Source organism: Neoarius graeffei, chromosome 3 (assembly GCF_027579695.1).
Source record: "Neoarius graeffei isolate fNeoGra1 chromosome 3, fNeoGra1.pri, whole genome shotgun sequence".
Classification (NCBI taxonomy): Eukaryota; Metazoa; Chordata; class Actinopteri; order Siluriformes; family Ariidae; genus Neoarius; species Neoarius graeffei.
Genome location: NC_083571.1, coordinates 8,429,072 through 8,435,578, shown reverse-complemented (window position 1 = coordinate 8,435,578; position 6,507 = coordinate 8,429,072). Strand labels below are relative to the sequence as shown.

Genomic DNA, 6,507 nt, shown 5'->3' with positions numbered 1-6,507 from the left:
TATACATAGTTTTGTGTTCATGGGTTGGTTCCCCCCCCCCACCAACCTGTACATCATGGATTCCCTCTTTTACAGTATTATAAAACTTAAAATCACACAAGGTGGGCGGGGCTAAACACAAACCTGACGTTCTCTACGTAAAGCTTTCAAGCTACACTTAAATACAGCCAAGTCCAATCTTCAGTCTAGTGCAATAGTGGTATAGTAGACAAACTCAACAAAAATAAAAACTTTACACTCGTTTCAAAGTCAATAATTTGAACATTTTGGAAAATAGGTTTGAAATAACGATTGTATTCAATTATCTTGTCATTAAAGATGCTATAGCATACAGGTCATGGAATCGGTTCCACCGGAAACGCGACGACAGTGTCCATGATCAAAAACTGTGAGTCACAACTTAATGCAGAGCAGAGCGCAGGCGATTTCGAATGGTTTGGGCAGTCACTCGACCTCCAAACAATTCATTCCCAGTGGATGCGGCAGTGACAAACCGATTACACAAATGACGCAAGACAATCTGTCGGTCTTCTGCGTGTGACGTCACACATGGTCGACCAGGACGGGGGCGGTCGGCTGTGGTGCCAGTTTGATGGAGACGTGTCTGGAGATTACGGATGGTCTGTCGACTGCATCCCATAACCCTCGCAACGTCAGTGACGGATGTTCCCGTACTCAGCATGCCAACGGCACGTTCACACTGAATGTTTGACAGTCGTGGCATTGCAAATTAACGAATAATTAACCATAAAACCTTGTTTTTCTGAGATGACGCTCTACTCTGCTACCGTGAGATCAATTGCACGTGTATCAATAGGTCACGGCACTTGTGTCACGTGGAAACGTGATTTTAGCGTGCAGTGCTCTCGCACATGCTACGTAGGCCCGACCAGTAGAATGAATGTGACGTAATGCCATTGACAATGCATTTAACCATAATCACAACAAGAACTCTTTCAAGAAAAGTTTCTAAACACTATTTGAAAAATAATGAGTGTCAAGTTTTTATTTTTGCTGAGTATACAGTGGTGCTTGAAAGTTTGTGAACCCTTGAGAATTTTCTATATTTCTGCATAAATGTGACCTAAAACATCATCAGATTTTCACACAAGTCCTAAAAGTAGATAAAGAGAACCCAGTTAAACAAATGAGACAAAAATATTATACTTGGTCATTTATTTATTGAGGAAAACGATCCAATATTACATATCTGTGAGTGGCAAAAGTATGTGAACCTTTGCTTTCAGTATCTGGTGTGACCCCCTTGTGCAGCAATAACTGCAACTAAACGTTTGCGGTAACTGTTGATCAGTCCTGCACACCGGCTTGGAGGAATTTTAGCCCGTTCCTCCGTACAGAACAGCTTCAACTCTGGGATGTTGGTGGGTTTCCTCACATGAACTGCTCGCTTCAGGTCCTTCCACAACATTTCCATTGGATTAAGGTCAGGACTTTGACTTGGCCATTCCAAACCATTAACTTTATTCTTCTTTAACCATTCTTTGGTAGAACGACTTGTGTGCTTAGGGTCGTTGTCTTGCTGCATGACCCACCTTCTCTTGAGATTCAGTTCATGGACAGATGTCCTGACATTTTCCTTTAGAATTCACTGGTATAATTCAGAATTTATTGTTCCATCAATGATGGCAAGCCGTCCTGGCCCAGATGCAGCAAAACAGGCCCAAACCATGATACTACCACCACCATGTTTCACAGATGGGATAAGGTTCTTATGCTGGAATGCAGTGTTTTCCTTTCTCCAAACATAACACTTCTCATTTAAACCAAAAATTTCTATTTGTCTCATCTGTCCACAAAACATTTTTCCAATAGCCTTCTGGCTTGTCCACGTGATCTTTAGCAAACTGCAGATGAGCAGCAATGTTCTTTTTGGAGAGCAGTGGCTTTCTCCTTGCAACCCTGCCATGCACACCATTGTTGTTCAGTGTTCCCCTGATGGTGGACTCATGAACATTAACATTAGCCAATGTGAGAGAGGTCTTCAGTTGCTTAGAAGTTACCCTGGGGTCCTTTGTGACCTCGCCGACTATTACACGCCTTGCTCTTGGAGTGATCTTTGTTGGTTGACCACTCCTAGGGAGGGTAACAATGGTCTTGAATTTCCTCCATTTGTACACAATCTGTCTGACTGTGAATTGGTGGAGTCCAAACTCTTTAGAGATGGTTTTGTAACCTTTTCCATCCTGATGAGCATCAACAACACCTTTTCTGAGGTCCTCAGAAATCTCCTTTGTTCGTGCCATGATACACTTCCACAAACATGTGTTGTGAAGATCAGACTTTGATAGATCCCTGTTCTTTAAATAAAACAGGGTGCCCACTCACACCTGATTGTCATCCCATTGATTGAAAACACCTGACTCTAATTTCACCTTCAAATTAAATGCTAATCCTAGAGGTTCACATACTTTTGCCACTCACAGATATGTAATATTGGATCATTTTCCTCAATAAATAAATGACCAAGTATAATATTTTTGTCTCATTTGTTTAACTGGGTTCTCTTTATCTACTTTTAGGACTTGTGTGAAAATCTGATGTTTTAGGTCATATTTATGCAGAAATATAGAAAATTCTAAAGGGTTCACAAACTTTCAAGCACCACTGTATATTATTTCACCACACAGAGAATAAACATTGTGAATTTAGTGGCACTTTATTCCACATTACTTCTCCTACCTTGCATTAATGAGCTCATGCCATCCGTCTGGCGTCGTCCACCTTTCACGAAACTCTCTTCTTCCCCCTCAATTCTTCACCGATTTTGATTCTTTCTGGCATGAAGGTAGGGGTACCTAGAGTGCATATACTTTCTACAATTATTAATGACGTTATGGACTAATTAAGCCTTAATGCCTTAAGCAGTTCAACAAAAATAACTTCTCGGTCAATTCCTCACCATTTTGGATTCTTTCTGGCGAATAGCTACCTATTCCTAGGGTGTATATGACTTCTATGTATAGCTTACAACATTTACTGTGCAAGGTGGCCCCACTTTAGAGCGTTCCTTCTGGACTAGACGGGGCCAGAGTGAGCTACGTCGTCATTGTTATAAGTACACAGTCCAAATACTGGAATACAATGCTAAAAATACCAAGTTTGTCCAGCAGGGTGCAGCACTACAATAGAGCAACATCATGTAAACGTTCACTTGCAGCTCACTACTTATCCTCCTCGGCTTTGCTCAGCTCAGGGCCACACGCTCAGCTTCCTGCTCGGAAAGATAAATAAGGCGTCAGACATGCAATAAATGTGTGCCGCCTTAGCCATCAATCTGAAGGTTCTTGTGTTCCTTGAAGAACGTCTGGGAGATTAATGCTGTCAGTCGTGTACACTTTAGTGAACCCTTGACTAAAAGTCAGACAGATATGAAGAGGGATCCTGAAGACCCCCCCTTGAAATGTGCAAAAAAAAAAAAAGACTACTACACCTTTCCTGGATTATCGGACTGGAGTCAGACCTTGGGGTGGTGTCCGAACATGAGGGCTTGGTCTACCCACTGGTCCACCAAGTCAAACTTCCTAAATTTCCCTCAGTATCAACAAAGTATCTACCCATCGCTTGATCGATCAGCCCAAAATGGTGAGGTGAAGCCATGTTGTGGGTCAGGGTCAGGTGAAATAGTAGTCAGGTTGCAGACATGAGATGACGAACCTTTGCGATGGAAATCATTTTACTGACAGGAAAAAAGCTCGAGTTACGTACTGTACAAGATCAAAAGATATAAACACAGGATGAGCTCGGATATCATGCATTTCATTTGGGGTTGGTCCCTCTCCTACTCTGGAGTTCACAGAGAATATAGTGTGGAGATACTCGTCAGTCCCAGGCTGGGAGACTTGGAAAAGTTTTTCCAGGTAGAAAAGACAGGAGTTGTCTTTTTAAGGTTTGGGGTGTCAGGAAGAAAACCTCTGGCTGCTGTTTTCGTATCGCCACCAAACAATTCAGAGTTTTCAGACTTAATAGAAAGCCTTCCTCAGTCACATACTATACTTTACAGTACAGTGAAATTCTTCTCTTCATATCCCAGCTTCTTAGGCGTTGGGGTCAGAGCGCAGGGTCAGCCATGATACAGCATCCCTGGAACAGAGAAGAATAAAGAGCTTGCTTAAGAACCCAACAGGACAGCATGGTGGTGCAGTGGTTAGCACTGTCGCCTCACAGCAAGAAGGTTCTAGGTTCGAGCCCAGTGGCTGATGGGGGCCACAGTTTCTCCTATAGTCCAAAGACTTGCAGTTAGGTTAACTGGCTACTCTGAATTACCCATGAATGTGAGTGGTTATTTCCCAAGCCCGGAAATGGGAGGGTTGCGGCAGGAAGGGCGTAAAACTATGCTCCAATTAATATGAGGCGTGGCTCAATAGGGTATCCCAACTTAGCAATAGTTCTGGACAAGGGAGGAGATGATGATGATCAAGAGCCCAACAGTGGCAGCTTGATCAATAACCAACTTGGAGAAGGTTTAACACGCTCGAGATGGTACTGGTGGCTGTTCAGTTCTTAGTCTTTGATACTCCTTGGCTTGCACAGAAGGCTAAAACACAAGGTTGCTCATGAGTGTACTTGATACCAGAGCACCTTGGATCAAAGGTCAATGAGTCCTGTCCTCTTTAAACTTCACTGAAGCGAGTGAGGCAAGTTAGTTTGACAATGAAGCAACTTGGCAAACTCCAACTTTGGCTGTGTCAGCTTCTTCACTTGTTCAATTGGTGAGTGGTATTTCAGAGATCTTTATCCAGATAAGATTTTCTGGTAGGTTTGGCAAACATCTTGTGGTGTTTTCAGATTGGCATGCGTGTCCAATAAACCTTAAACCCCTACAAATCAATTTCAATTCCTGGGAGTTACTTGCTCAGGATCATCCAGCATGGCGAGTAAAGCTCACCAGTGCAGCAGCAATGAAACGCATCGCCAAGGCCCAGAAGAAACAAGCTACATGGAAGGCTTGAACTACCACCACCCCTACTATAGCACCTCCCCATCCATGCTTGACACGTGGGTATACCTTCAAAGCCTGGATTGGCCTCATTAGGTCACCTCCGGACCCACAACCGCCACCCACCAAATTGAAGTCATGGTCATCTTCAACCCTGAAGGAAGATCATCATCACCTCAGATGTTGTGCATAGATGAAATTCCACAGGGGGTTGGCTTTCACAAAATGTTCTGTACGTCATCATTGGAATACACGAATTAGTATTCCCCCTCTTCCAAATTACGTCTTCTCCATCCGTCTTTCGCCATACTTCTCAAATGTTGAAACCAACACACATCCATCTGCCTTTTCTGCCTTTCTTTTGGAAGCCAAGCTTGTACTCCACACACCAAGTGAGATCTAACACATGCTTCCAATATTTTTCTGAATGACATGTTGACCTTGTTGTCTGCAAGCACCAGTGGCGAACCGTTACTATTGGAGCTGGGACTTGAGCTCAGCCAAGCCTTAGCCAGACACCAAAAAAAGCAACAAGACAAAGGATTTTGCAAGAGATTTGCGGCAGGCTGCCAGGTCGCTCCATTGTGCGTCGCTGTTGGTTTTAAATTACACAGGGAAATGAATACTTAAGTCTGAGTGAAAAATACTGTAGCGAGCGTGCAGCGTGGAAGAGGAGTCTGGAGACAGAAATGTTAGTTTCTCGGTCGTTAGCCTGTGCTACTTGCTCTTGATAGATAGCACTCGCTTGACAGCTTTATTAGCATACTGGTGAACGCTACACCAGCTGGAAGGTGACTTCACTGCTGCGCTTAACGACGCTGACTCGTGGCTAAGCTACCAAAGGTGATAAATTTTTGGTTTCCTCCTACTATAAATCAAAATCTGATTAACCAATCAGTCATCTGTCACTTCCTACATAAACATACACTGCTATGGCCTTCTGTCCCGGCAATGAAGTCCTAACCAGTGATTGAGCAGCTCTAAACTCTTCTCAGCCTAGAGACAACAAACAAAATCTCATTGGATAACTCGATTTTAATGTTTTCAGGACAGTAACCCTTTCATTCCTGAAGCAAATTTGACAGAGAATGATTATAATGAAACTGTGAAAGAATGAAAGAAATTAAATATAACGTTTAAAGTGCTGATATGTTTGGGCTTCTCTGAAGACCTAGAAGGCCCTGACGGATCTCCTCTGGTAAGCACTGATCTAAGTTAATTGAATTTTGCTGTTGCCTTTGATATTTGTTGTTCTATTGAAATAGCTTTTAGATCGTTTGATATTAGTGATTTTATGATTGTATCATCAGACTTGGGGCATTTGGGTTGCTTGAAAGTGTTTGGCAGAAGCTTCAGTGAGACACCTCTCAATGGACCATGTTCGATCACAAAGGCTGCTGCAAGAAGCTGTGGCCAGAAGACTGTTGGTAATCCTTTACAGCGTGGTGAAATTCTCATCTCATCTCATTATCTCTAGCAGCTTTATCCTGTTCTACAGGGTCGCAGGCAAGCTGGAGCCTATCCCAGCTGACTACGGGCGAAAGGCGGGG

At 43.1% G+C, this 6,507-nt stretch overlaps 1 protein-coding gene across 1 annotated transcript in view; it reads right to left on the bottom strand.

Annotated features, from left to right (window-relative positions):
* Positions 1 to 3,689: 3,689 nt before the first annotated feature.
* Positions 3,690 to 6,507, bottom strand: part of esr1 (estrogen receptor 1) — a 78,107-nt gene continuing 75,289 nt past the window's right edge. The window contains exon 9 of the mRNA XM_060916349.1: positions 3,690 to 4,101. The gene's annotated coding sequence lies outside the window, so the exon portion shown is untranslated. The remainder of the gene's footprint in view (positions 4,102 to 6,507) is intronic.